The sequence below is a fragment of the Amborella trichopoda genome, chromosome 2 (assembly GCF_054954075.1).
Source record: "Amborella trichopoda isolate Santa Cruz 75 chromosome 2, AtrichopodaSantaCruz75HAP2 v2.0, whole genome shotgun sequence".
NCBI classification, from domain to species: Eukaryota; Viridiplantae; Streptophyta; class Magnoliopsida; order Amborellales; family Amborellaceae; genus Amborella; species Amborella trichopoda.
In genome coordinates, this window is record NC_142337.1 from 64,189,649 (window position 1) to 64,202,741 (window position 13,093).

Consider the following 13,093-nt stretch of genomic DNA (forward strand, 5'->3'; position numbering starts at 1 on the left):
TCTCTCTCTAAAACTCCATTTTTATCCTTACTCGCATGCGAAGTGCCAAATCAGGAAGCGTGCATGCCACCGTCCTTATCGATGATGCAAGATTTCCTCTCTCATTCTAAAATTGATTCCCCTCTTTCTCTCTCTCTAAAATCGTCGCTCTCTCTCTCTGTGAGGGGATTCGTTGTAGGACGAGCTTCAAGGGTAATTTATGAGGTTTTCAAAATGGAAAACTTTTGCTCCTTTTGGTTTTGGCGCAAAACCAATCGGCGAGACAGCAGTGTCGAATGACAAAAATGCCCCTGGTTTCTTCTTATGGAAGAAAGGTCACTGTTTCGAATGCAAGAAAGCCACCCTGTTTGCGAAGCATATAACGAAAATGCCCCTTCGGGAGGAGCCTGTTGCGAGGGGTGTAGCTTGGGATTTGCTGAAAGGTACAGTAAAATTGAACTGGGCGAGACTTTTGTCGTAAGTATGCCGGTCCTCTCCTTGACCCTCACTTCCTTGCTGACGAAGAAAGTAACCCAATCTCAAACCAAAATACAAACGATTGCAACACCTTTGCTCTTTTTTTTACCAGTCATGCTGTGCTCCTGCCAGAGCATGGTATGCATCTATCCCTTCATTAAAAACACCTAATTGGAAGACCTTTTTCAGTCTGAAATTTTGGAAACTCGCTACATTATTACCTTTGAATGTTAGATTGACGGTCTTTATTTGGTCTAGATACAACTTTTTTATTATTATTATTTGGGTAATAGGGTTAAGATGATAGGCCTCTCTACCCATTTTTTCAAAGCGTGTGGTTTCTATAAGGTTGCAACCTCAAACAATCCAATTAAAGCATACCTTCAAATTTTATCATAACATGTAATTTTGGTGTAAAAAAATTTTAAAATTATTTGAAAATCTATTTTTATATCTAATTATCAAATTTTAAACTCTAAAAATGATTAAAATCAAGTAGATATATAAACATATGAAAATCTTGAAAATGGACGGTATAGATAATGTGTGGCAGGATGCACTATTTTTTGGACTTAAATTTTATTTGTTTTCTATATTCATACATCTCGATGTCGAGATGATCAGTTATAAGGTTTTCCAATATTAAAACAACATACTCCGGTAGATTTTTTGAGGTGCATATGTAATTCTACATTTTAAGGTTGCACCATTATATAAACTTTTTACTTTTTCATATAGTTGAGGAGTTTTTTTTAGGACCCCGTTATTTTTTAGAGGGATTTTAAAACTTTATTTTTAAGGACATGTAATATCTAACATGGAGATCGTGAATATGAAAATAAAAAAAAAATTAAAACTACAAATAATAATTCTAGAAAAAAACATTAAATTTTAAAAACTATAAATAATAATTCTAGAAAAAAAACATTTGGACCATTTGCATTGCTTTTAGACGGAGCACCCACTTGTATCCATCTTTAAGATGGATGCTTTAATTTTATGGAAGCTTTCATGAAACAATTTTCCTTCTTTTTAAGGTGTTAGTGAGGTAATGTTAATAGGGATAGAAACCACAACATAACGACTAGGGTGTGGGGGTGCTACCACCATGACTGAGCCCCTTCCCACAACATTGTTCCTAATACATGGATAGTTCAATTAATAATTTTTTTACTAGGGCTAGCCTCTGGTTGGAGAGGCCAGATCATCAAGAATTGGGTCCTAAAATTACTCTTATATAAGAGTATACTTCTTGTTTACTCCTTTTAATTTTTATTCAAGGGAGCAAATGGGCAGTATACTCCCACAGGAACATAAAACCTTTTGGCTTAAGGGGAAATAAAAGGGTCGTGCCCTTTAAATACGTGGGTTCTTTTCTTTTTTTTTTCTAAATTTTATGAATTTTTTCCTTCATTTTTCTAAACGCTGATATTGAATATTTGCATATAAAAGTTTATCGGAAAGTTGTTCCACGTATTTCTATATTTGCATTCCCTAAGACATAAAGCATCCATCTTAAAAATGGATATAAATGGGACGTCCATCTAAAAATAGTTGAAACTAAATGTCTAAATATTTCATAATTTTTTAAAAAAAATTTCATAATTTATTTACTTTTACATCTTCGTGGTATCCTTATTGGAGATTATATCTTCCTTGAAAATTGGGTCTAAAAATCCATCTAAATAATGGATTCTTAAGATGGTATTCATTTCTAGATGTGAGTCCTAAGACGAGTAGAAACCATATCCAAGTTTATAAAGGGTGCTTAAAGTTACCTGCTATTCAAGGTTGCTTAAAATTAAACTTTGATAGTAACTCCCTTGGTAATTCAGGCAAAATTGGTATTAGAGGAGTAGTGCGAGATTGGGCTGGAACAATTATTCTCGCCTATGTTGGACCTATTGGATATACAACTATTAATTTCATGGAGTTCACATCTTTGCTCAGAGGACTATTGTTCATTAAATCTATGAACTTAAAGAACCTCATCATGGTGGAAGGTGATTATTTAAATGTGGATAGGTGGTGTAACAAAGGAGCAGATAATTCCTTTTATGCTCTTCAATCAATTTGGGTTAAGTGATAGATTTAGCGGAGATGTTGTCGATATCGTTCCATCATGTCTAAAGAGTCCAATGGTATTGACGATGGTTTAGCCAAAATAGGTGTTTCGCTTGAGTTTATCTCAATCCTGAATGATGTAAATATGGTCTAAATTTGGTAAAACAAATTGATAATTTCAGTAAAAAAAAGGTTTATAAAATATCAACATTATTTTATTTGAAGTCTATTTGGTTTCAAATCACTAGCCTATGTCAAAACTTGGTTGTTCATTTGTGCACATTTAGGAGCCGTTTGGATACCTGGAAATACATTGTCTGTGAAATATATTACATGCATAATACATTACCGCGTAATACATTACCTGTAAATTGATTGTTATTGTTTGGATAGTATTTAGATGCAATATGGGAAATGCATTGCTACTGTTTGGCTATGTTTGGAAGAAATATGAGAAATGCATTTCCAACATTTTATCAACACTTGCCTATAAACTATCATTCATTTTTTTTTATCACAAAATTCCACTGAAATGCTGAATTAAAGTCATCATCACTTGATTGCTACTTATTTTGCATACCTTTGGCACTTACATAGAATCACATGTTTTATAACATGATTAGACTTTGGTTTCAACATGATAAGTCATTGGAATAACATGTTTTTATTGTGATAAACCTTATTTTTATTTAATTTTTATATAAGTATTTCAAATGTCACTATGTAATTTTAAATAAGTAATAAATTTATGATACCAAATTCAAAATCTTTATGGTACAAGTTAAAAAATTGGAATAAGTTTTATTAATAAACTAAAATGTTTGGTAATTACTGTAGAAATTTTTTAGGCATTGGAGTAGACTAAAGAGGTACTAGGGCTTCTCCATACCACAATAACTGGTTAAAGAGAGAGGGAACACGCAAACTAGTTATTAGAGTTCAAGAGATATGGGCGGGCTTAGAGATAGAGGAAGCAGCTCTTAGTAGGGCTCGAGGTGGGCTTAGAAAGGGAGGGAGCACATATGCAAACTAATTATTATGGCTTAAGACGAGAGAGAGTATGGCGAAGCTTGGCTTTGGTAAAATCCTCAACGACTTTGAGAAAGGGAATGGCGAATTGGAATTTTTTTAAACGCGCATATGGCAAGACAAACGTCCGAATTGGAATTTTTTTAAACGGGCATATGGCAAGACAAACGTGCGTAATAGATTTTCCAAATATTACCCGTTAAGGTGTGTAATCGATTTTTCACCCCTCACCACACGTAATCGGTTTAGTGATTTTTAATAAAATCTCGGATAATCTCTTTCCATTTTTTTATTATTAAAGTGTACCAAGGAAATTTCGTATTTGTTTGTAATCCATTGTCATATAATGGATTTCTATAGACCCAAACAGCCCCTCGATCTCACCTATAATAGTTCCTCAATTTCACTCATCTATTTCTTATTTAATTTATCTCAATCTCTCCCTCCCAAAATAACGTTTTAGGAAAAACCTCTTCTTTCATCTCTCACCATCAACCCTCACGCTCCAACCCAAAAGCCTATCAAGCCCCACCTTATCTTATGAGAAAACAATGTATTTATCTCTCTCTCAAATTCATTAATTTACTGATCTCTCATAATGATTTTTTAGCTCAAAAATATTTTCTCAAGAGAAAAATTGGATGTACAATGTCTGCCTCTATCTCTATGTAGTATCTTTTAAATTGTAATATGATTTTTTTACATATAGAAAATAAGTGGGTTGATCTCTCTCACAAGTCGTGAAACTCAATTATATTGAAAAAACTAAGAATTTAGATATTGAATAATTCTAATTTTTTTATTACAAACTTGAACATGGTAATAAAATAGTTGTATATTTTTCAAATTGCAATATGATTTTTTTACTTATAGAAAATATGTGGTTTGATCTCTCTCACAGATTTTGAAACACAATTAGATTGAAAAACTAATGATTTAGATTATTGAATAGTTCTACTTTTTTTATTGCAAACTTGAACATAATAATAAAATAGTGGTATATTTTACAAATTGTAATATGATTTTTTAACATGTAGAAAAATTGGTTCGATATCTCTCTCACAGGTCATGAAACTCAAGTAGAATGAAAAAAATTAAGGATTTAGATTATTGAATAGTTTTAATTTTTTATTATAAACTTGAACATAGTAATAAAAGAATAAATACTATTACTTATTACTAATATTGATATCAATATTAACATTAATAATATTATTATTATTTTGATTGTATATACTTTATTTATTCATGTTATTTTCTCTTCTAGTCATTGTATCGCACATCTCTATTATCAAATAATCATTTTATTTTCATTTTATAAATTATTTTATCATATATGGATCCCATGGATCTTAAATGGCAATGAAAAATTTATTTTTTTCCTTTTTGTTTTTAGGCAATTCAATGGGATGACGAGCCCCTACCCGTTTTTTGAAATCATTGGTGGTTTTTTAATAAATTAGGTGAGAATGAAAGCTTAAACCTTAGCTGGGGCACAAGTGATGCTGCCACCACGACCCCAACCCCATTCTCATTTTTTTTTCTTTATTGATTCTTAAGTTAGATTATATCAATCTTGTTTCTATCCAATTTTCATTATTTATGATTTTAACTATATTTTGTTATATTTTAGTTTTATATGAATATTTAAACACTACATTAGTTTTTATGACAATAATAGTTGCTATTTTCTAGGTGTATTATTGCCTTTTTTTAACTATTTATTATGAAACAAAATTAAAGGGCAAAATTGAGATAGAAACAAAATCGATTTATCATTTAACATAAGAATCACGAAGAAAAATAATCATTTTTTGTAGTATTCAATATGCCTTACCTTATAAGATAAAAATAAAATAATAATAATAGAAATAAAATAAAATAATAGTTTTGTTTCCATCTAAAATTTGGCCTTGTGTATTCTAACTATAGTTTTTATATTTTAAAAGTTTTTATGACTATTTTATCAGTATATTTGCTTTTTAATGACAATACAGTGTATTTTTTAATGTGATTTATCATATATAAATTTTGATTCTTTGTTTTTTGATATATTTGAATATCTATCATTTTATAATTGTGAAATTTGAATTATTAATAAGTATTCACAACTGATATGTTGTGATTCCATCTCTTCTAACTTTTTCTTACTATTTTTCATTTGCACTATGTCACTGCTGATTCTTCTATTTAATACAATATTAAAAATCTTTTGGTCGCATTTAGTCTTTTTTTATGAATAATAATATATCTGAATTATTTATTTTGTTCATGCTTTTTAAATAAATACATTCATTTCTCTCTATTTAAGACTATGTTTTATTGAAATTTTTTCAACGATAAATATATTTCACTGGTTAATATTAAATATCACGTGCAACACACATGCATATTGCTAGTTAGTATTGAACCTCCACAAAATTGCTTTAATGAATGTCACTCAATGATTTGCATGAAATAAATATGTAACTATGTTTCTCGTTGTTGGCTTTACAAAAATAACATATATTGAGAATGAGGTTGGGATCATGGTGGTAGCACCACATGTGGTTTAGTTAAGGTGTATGCACCCATTCTCACTCAACGCCTTAAAAAACCGCTAACAATTTTAAAAACAGATACGCTCTTATCATCCCCAATGAATTACCCAAAAAAAACAATGTATGTTACCTCGCGACTATGACTAGATTATATCCCAATGAATTACCCAAAAAAAACAACGTATGTTACCTCGCGACTATGACTATCTTATATCCACTAGAATTATAATGCCTAAGGGTGGATGGACTTGTGCTATATAACCATTTAGGGTGGGTACCTGAAAATCTATTATGTAAATAAATTACACAAGATTTCCCCAAAATACGAAAATCTATTACGCGGATAATGACTGTGAAATTTATTACGCGGATAATGACTGTGAAATTTATTACGCGGATAATGACTGTGAAATTTATTACGCGCTTAACAGGCAATCTAACTAAGTGTGTTACCCAAAAAAATCCTCTATCTGCCACGATTCTCCCTCTCTCTTGTGCACATTCATTATCGTTTCATTCTCCCTCTCTCCTGTGCACATTCATTATCGTTTCATTCCCCCTCTATCCTATGCACATATCCATTATTGTTTCATTCTCCTTCTCTTGTGCATATCCATTTCTACATCCCTCTATCCACAATGTTAGTTGTACCCCTCTAAATCTATGAGCTCTCATATAAAAACAAAAATAATAAAAATCAATGAGAAATTACACAACACAATTATAATAAAAACTTTCACACAACATAATCCTCGTAACAGATTAGTAAAAGCATAAAAAATTTAACACAACATAATCCTTATAACATATGAGTAAAAACTCAATTGAAATAAAATACATCTTTAATCTCCTCCAATGCCTCAAAAATTTATACTATAATTACCAAACCTTATAGTTTACTAATCAAAATTCTTCCAATTTTTTAACTTCTACCATAAAGATTTTGAATTTGGTATCATAAATTTATTACTTATTTTAAATTATATAGCGAAACATTTGAAAGACTTCTATAATAAATAAATAAAAATAACGATTATCGCAATAATAACATGTTATTCCAATTATATTATTCCCATTATTTATCATGGTGAAACCAATGTCTAATAGTGTTAGAATACATGTGATTCCATGCAAGTGCCAAAGGCATGCAAAATAAATAGGAAATAGCGTAATAATGACTTTATAATGGTACAAGTTATTATTAGAAAATCTATTTGGAATGATGATGATGTTATTATTAAAAAATATTTTTGAAATGGTGTGATGATGATTTTAATTCCTCATTTCAATAGAATTTTGTGACAAAAAATAAAGAAATTGAAGTTGGGAGAAGTTTATATAGAGCATAGGCTCTAAATCAAATTAGATTCTATCTCAAAACTTTCTCGAGAAAAAGTTGTTTTGATGTCTAAATATCATCAAGTTGATCATCTTGACATCAAGATGCATAAACATGAGGAAAAAAATGGATTTCAAGTTTTATAAATAGTACACCTTGTAAAGCATTTTTTTACTGTCAATTTTCAATATTTGTAAATTTTCATAGATCTGCTCGATTTACACTATTTTTTAAGCTTCACATTTTATAAATAAAGATGAAAATATAATTTAAGGCTATCACATTTCAGTATTAAAACCATATTTCTCGACACTATTTTAAGGTGGGCAAGTGCTCGTAAAACGTTGGTAATGCATTTCCCATATTTATTTCAGACATAGCCAAATATTAGCAATGTATTTCCCAGGTTGCATCTAAATACTACCAAAACAGTAACAATCCGTTTGCAGGTAATGTATTATGTCAGTAATATATTTTCATGTATCCAAACGACCCCTTAAGATGAGAGCTATCGCATAAAAGCATTAATTGCAAGTAGTATAAGTTAGAGAAATAAAAAAGAATATCACATAAAAAAGGAGTTAAGGAAAAAGAAATAACGGGTTTATTTATTATGCGTATTTTGGAGTTACTTTAAGATATAAAAAATAAAGAGAGAGAGAGAAACTGCTGAGAGAGAGAAATTGATGAGAGAGAGACCTTTGAAATTAATAGATTTTAGGGAAATAAATAGGAGAGAGATTTTATGAAAGAGGGGGAGAGAGATAAAAACAATAGAGTGGAAACTATAGATGATATAAATATGGGAAAGATGAGGGATTTTGATAAAATAAATGGAAGCGATTTTAGAAAAAAGAGGGAGAGAGATAAAAAGGGTAAAAAGAAAATCAATAGACAATATAAATGAGAAAAAATAAGAGAGAGAACTTAAAAAAGGTGTAAGAGGTAGAGAGAGAAAAAAAATCGTGTGGGGTGGGGGAGGGGAGTTTTATTAATAAATAAAACATTAATGGGGTGGGAGATTTATTGAAAAGATGGGATATGTGGCACAAAACATGGGTAAAAGATTTAAAAAAATGTATATGGGGGAGGGAGAGAGAGAAAAGAGAAAATCGTGTGGGTGGGGGGAGATATTTATTAAGAAAAATAAAAAATGGGATGCACGATAAAAAAAGATGAGCGAAGGGAGAGAGAGAAGAGAGACAATCGTGCAGGTAAAGGGAAAGATTTATTAATAAAGAGAAAAAAATAAGACACTTGACACAAAAATAGAGGAGGAATCCCTCTCGCTTAATATATAACTAGTAATATACACGTGCATTGCACGTGATATTTAATATAAATCACTGAAACATGTTTATCATTGAAAAATATTTTCAATAAAACATGGTCTTAGATATCATTGAATTTATCATCACTATTGAATAACTTTATGAAATAATTATGATATTTTAAATACCATGCAATAAATAAATAATTCAGTTATACTATTTGTGATAAAATACGATTATAGGGAGACGAAAAAATTTTAAATGCTATTTTAAATAGAGGAATAAATTTTGATATAGTGCAAATGAAAAACAGTGAGATAAACCTAGAGGAGATGTAATCAAAATTCATAATTAGAAAAAAAAAAAAAACGTAAGTATATCCCAAAAAAAGAATTAAACTTTATATAACTTCATCACATATTTTTTTTTGCTATAAATATAATATTGTAGTTACAAAAGCAATTTAATATTAAAATAGTCATAAAAAATTTAAAATCATATAAAGGAAAATTTTGAGATGAAAATAAATTGATACATCATTTAACATAAGAATAAAAAACAAAAAATAACTAATTTTCTCCTTCACGATAGAGACCAAAAGACACACCATCCATTTGAAAAATAGCAAGAGAAAGCTAGAAAAAAGAGTAATATAAATAAATAAGTTATATGTAATTTAAATAAAATGATTCAATAATAATAATAATAATAATAATAATAACGACAATAATAATAATAACAATAATAATAATAATAATAACTAGAATAATAATAATAATAATAATGGTAATAACAACAACATCTAACAACAATTATAACTAACAACAACAACAAATACTATAGTTGTTATTGTTATTATTATAATATTAGAGAGATGTATAGAGGTTGAGTGAGCTCCAACCACTTATTTCTTGTAATTAAAAAACTACATTATAACTTGAAAAATATACTCTATATATAAATAGAGACCGATAACATACCTTTAATCTTTCATTGTAAAAATATTTATAACAAAAAAAAAGGATAGAGAGAGTGCTAGTATAGTCTATAGAGAGAGAGCTTCCTCATCAATTTTGCTTTTGGGTAGGGGCGTGAGGGTTTTATCATTTTAAATGAAATATGATAGGAGATGTTGTTCCTAAAGTGACACTTCATATCTGGGCTCGCCAACCTCATATATGAAGTCGGAAAATTTCAGTACCCTATCACCCAACCTTAGATATGAAGTCGAAAAATTTCAGTACCCTCTCGCCCAACCATAGATCTGAAGTCGGAAAATTTCAGCCCTCCCGCCCAATCTCATATATGAGGTCAGAAGTTTCAATACACTCTTCCTCTGCTGTTGGCTCGGATTCGTGTCGCCCTCTTGTATTGGCTTGGATTTGTGCCCTCTGTTGTTTGAGGTCGGAAAATCTTATGTCCCAAATCTGCTTCCATGCAAATCTGCGTCCACTTTTCACAAATCAACCCGTGCTAAAAAAAAAAAGGTTTGTAAATCAAGCTGCGATAGCCTTATGAAATAACTTCAGACCATCCACTTGCATCTTGAAGTCCTTGTTGAGAAGTTGTTTGTTCGTGCAAGTCTTCTATGAGTTTGTTCCAACCGTAGTTCCTCAAATTTATGTTTACGTATGGCAAAATATTGGGCAGCCATCATAGCATCCTTCCTGGAAACCTTTGTTTGATTACCTCACAAGGTCACAACTTTGCCTCCATGCTTTGGTCTACAATTATTGCGCCCATTTGAACCAACTTTGTCTCCATCCTTTGCTTTGCATTAGCTTTTTATGCAAAATTGAACCAAACCCCTAAAAAAACAAATCACAATGGAGAGAGAGAGTTGTTGTCATGTTAAGATCTCAGTTGAGAGAGAGAGAGATTTGGTTGCTGCCCACCTTCTTGTTGCAATATCGAGATCGCTTCAGAAAGAGAGACCTTTGTGATGATCTCTCAGCCGTCAACCATTGTCCATTACATCAGGTAACTCCTTAATGCTGGACATTTGTTGAGCTGGATTTGAAGCCCCCTCTAAATACATTTGAAAATGGCCTCCGCAAAACAGCTCCGGCAAAACAACCCTTATTTCAAGTTGTGTTTTGACTCATATGTTATCTAGCGAGTCGTGTTTCAACTCATCTATTATTTAGCGAGTCATGTTTAGAGTCAATTGTTCTCTAGCGAGTCGTGTTTCGATTCACTTATTCTCTGGTGAGTCATGTTTCGACTCATATGTTCTCTGTATGATCAAGCATGTTTTCATGTTACTCCATCATGTCTATTCTATTATGCGAGCCGCTGAATCGATCTCAGATCCTTACCGAGTTTTGTTGGCTCTTCCAAGTGCCATTATGCTTCTCAGCTGTCTTGATTGCTTAACTGTCTTTAGTAAAAATCTCGAATTTTTTTATTTCATTGCTCGAGCCTGTCTTCAGTAAAGATGTCGAGTTTTTCTGTTTCATTGCTCGAGCATGTCATGTTTTGCATGCTGATCTATCTTGGATCATATCTGAGCTCCGAGTCAAAGATCTAGCTGCGCTTGTTGATTAAGCAATCTTAAGTTATGCACATGAAGATCCTCCTCGTTTATACAACGTAGCATTCAAACTCCAGCTTGTCTCTCAAAGCATATTGAGTTTGAGGGTGCTAGAATGTATTTATATCAGTATGGATATATATTAGTGTATAGATATGTATCTGTATGGATATACATATCTTGATAAGATTAGTTAGTATTTATCAACAAATGTCGGTATTTATTTTTAACTGCAGGCCGTATATTTATACTGGGTCTTGTATATTCTTAATCAATCAATGTACAAAGAGTTTTCTGCAGTATTTTGAGATTCCAACAGTGACTATCAAGCCGATATATAAATACTTGAAAATCTAAAAAATTAACAGTCCAGATAATATGTTAGAAGATTAATAATTTTTAGGACTGAAAATCCCAAATCTTTTAATGTCTATGAATCTCGTGGTCGTAATGAACGATTTAAGGGTTTTTAACATTGAAACAAACTTCACTAGTGGGTTTTTTAGGTGCACCTTACCCATATGGTTTAAGGTTGAGACCTTATATAAACTTTTTCCTTTTTAAATATATGTATCTATATTTTAAAACCTGAAAAAGTTTATATATGGTTACAACAGTTTACTATAGAAGTAAGGTGTTCCTCAAAAAATCCAATAGAAAATAGTGTTTTGAAATTGGAAAACCTTTCATTCGATCATCTCTACCTCAAGATCTATTGATATAAATAAAATAGTAATTTTAAGTCTTTAAAAAAATGGATCTTATAACCAATTATCTATGTCATATATTTTCCTGTGTTTTATAGATCTGATCGATTTACACTATTTTTGAAAATTTAAATATTATAATTAGCCTAGCCATTAAATTTAAAGCTATGGTGAGGTTTTTGATATAGGAAGTACATATTATGACAGAATTTAGAAGCACACCCGACTTTCCTTAGTTTAATAGTATAGAGAGGGCAGCTCATGCAAACCTCACCCTAAAAAATAAAAAATATATAAATTATGTACATACTAGTATTAGTTGCTAGAACTATGTTTTAGTCAAAAGTATTAAAAAATGTACGTAAAGAGGTCCCTTTCTCATGTTTATTTGTTTTCTAGTTTACATCCAATGCAATTTTATTTTTTAGGTTTTTGGGAACATCAGAGCGCTCCATATTTCGGGTTTTTGGGGAACAACAGAAAGCTCCATATTTCGTACTTTTTTGGATTGTTTACCGGTTCGATGTCTACATTAATAATAATAAAAATATCAAGTCGATCTGTCGTCTCAAGCAACAGACCAGCTAAACTTTTTATGATTTCAAAACTGGCCCATTGTTTAAAATAACATACCTCCCATTCAAACTCATCATGTAGAAGATTGTCCAATGCTTCCAATATTAGTTAGCTTTAGAAAATGGGGCTGCTCTAATATCGGAGGCAACATATTGGCCCACAAACATAAAATAAAATAAAATAAAATAAAGAACCGGTTTGATGTTTGTAACATTGGCATAAATTATATCAAAAAATATAAACCAGATCTCAATTTTAATAATATATTTTTTACTTGTAGACTATTATGATATATAAATGAAATAATTTTTTTAAAGTAAATTCTATTGTATTATTGCAACCTTTTTGTTGATTAATAGGGGTGGTAATCGGGTTTGGGCAATCCACAAAGGGTTGGGGTATGGGTCCATGTTTTGGACTCAACGAGTCGGGTTTGGGTCAAAACAACTTGGACCCGACCCGGGTCGGATTTGGATTACCATGGGTTGGGTTGGGCTAGACCTACGGACACCATCTCATACAAAATATATAAAATATATAAAGGGAAAAGTTTATATAGAGCCTAGGCTTTAAACAAT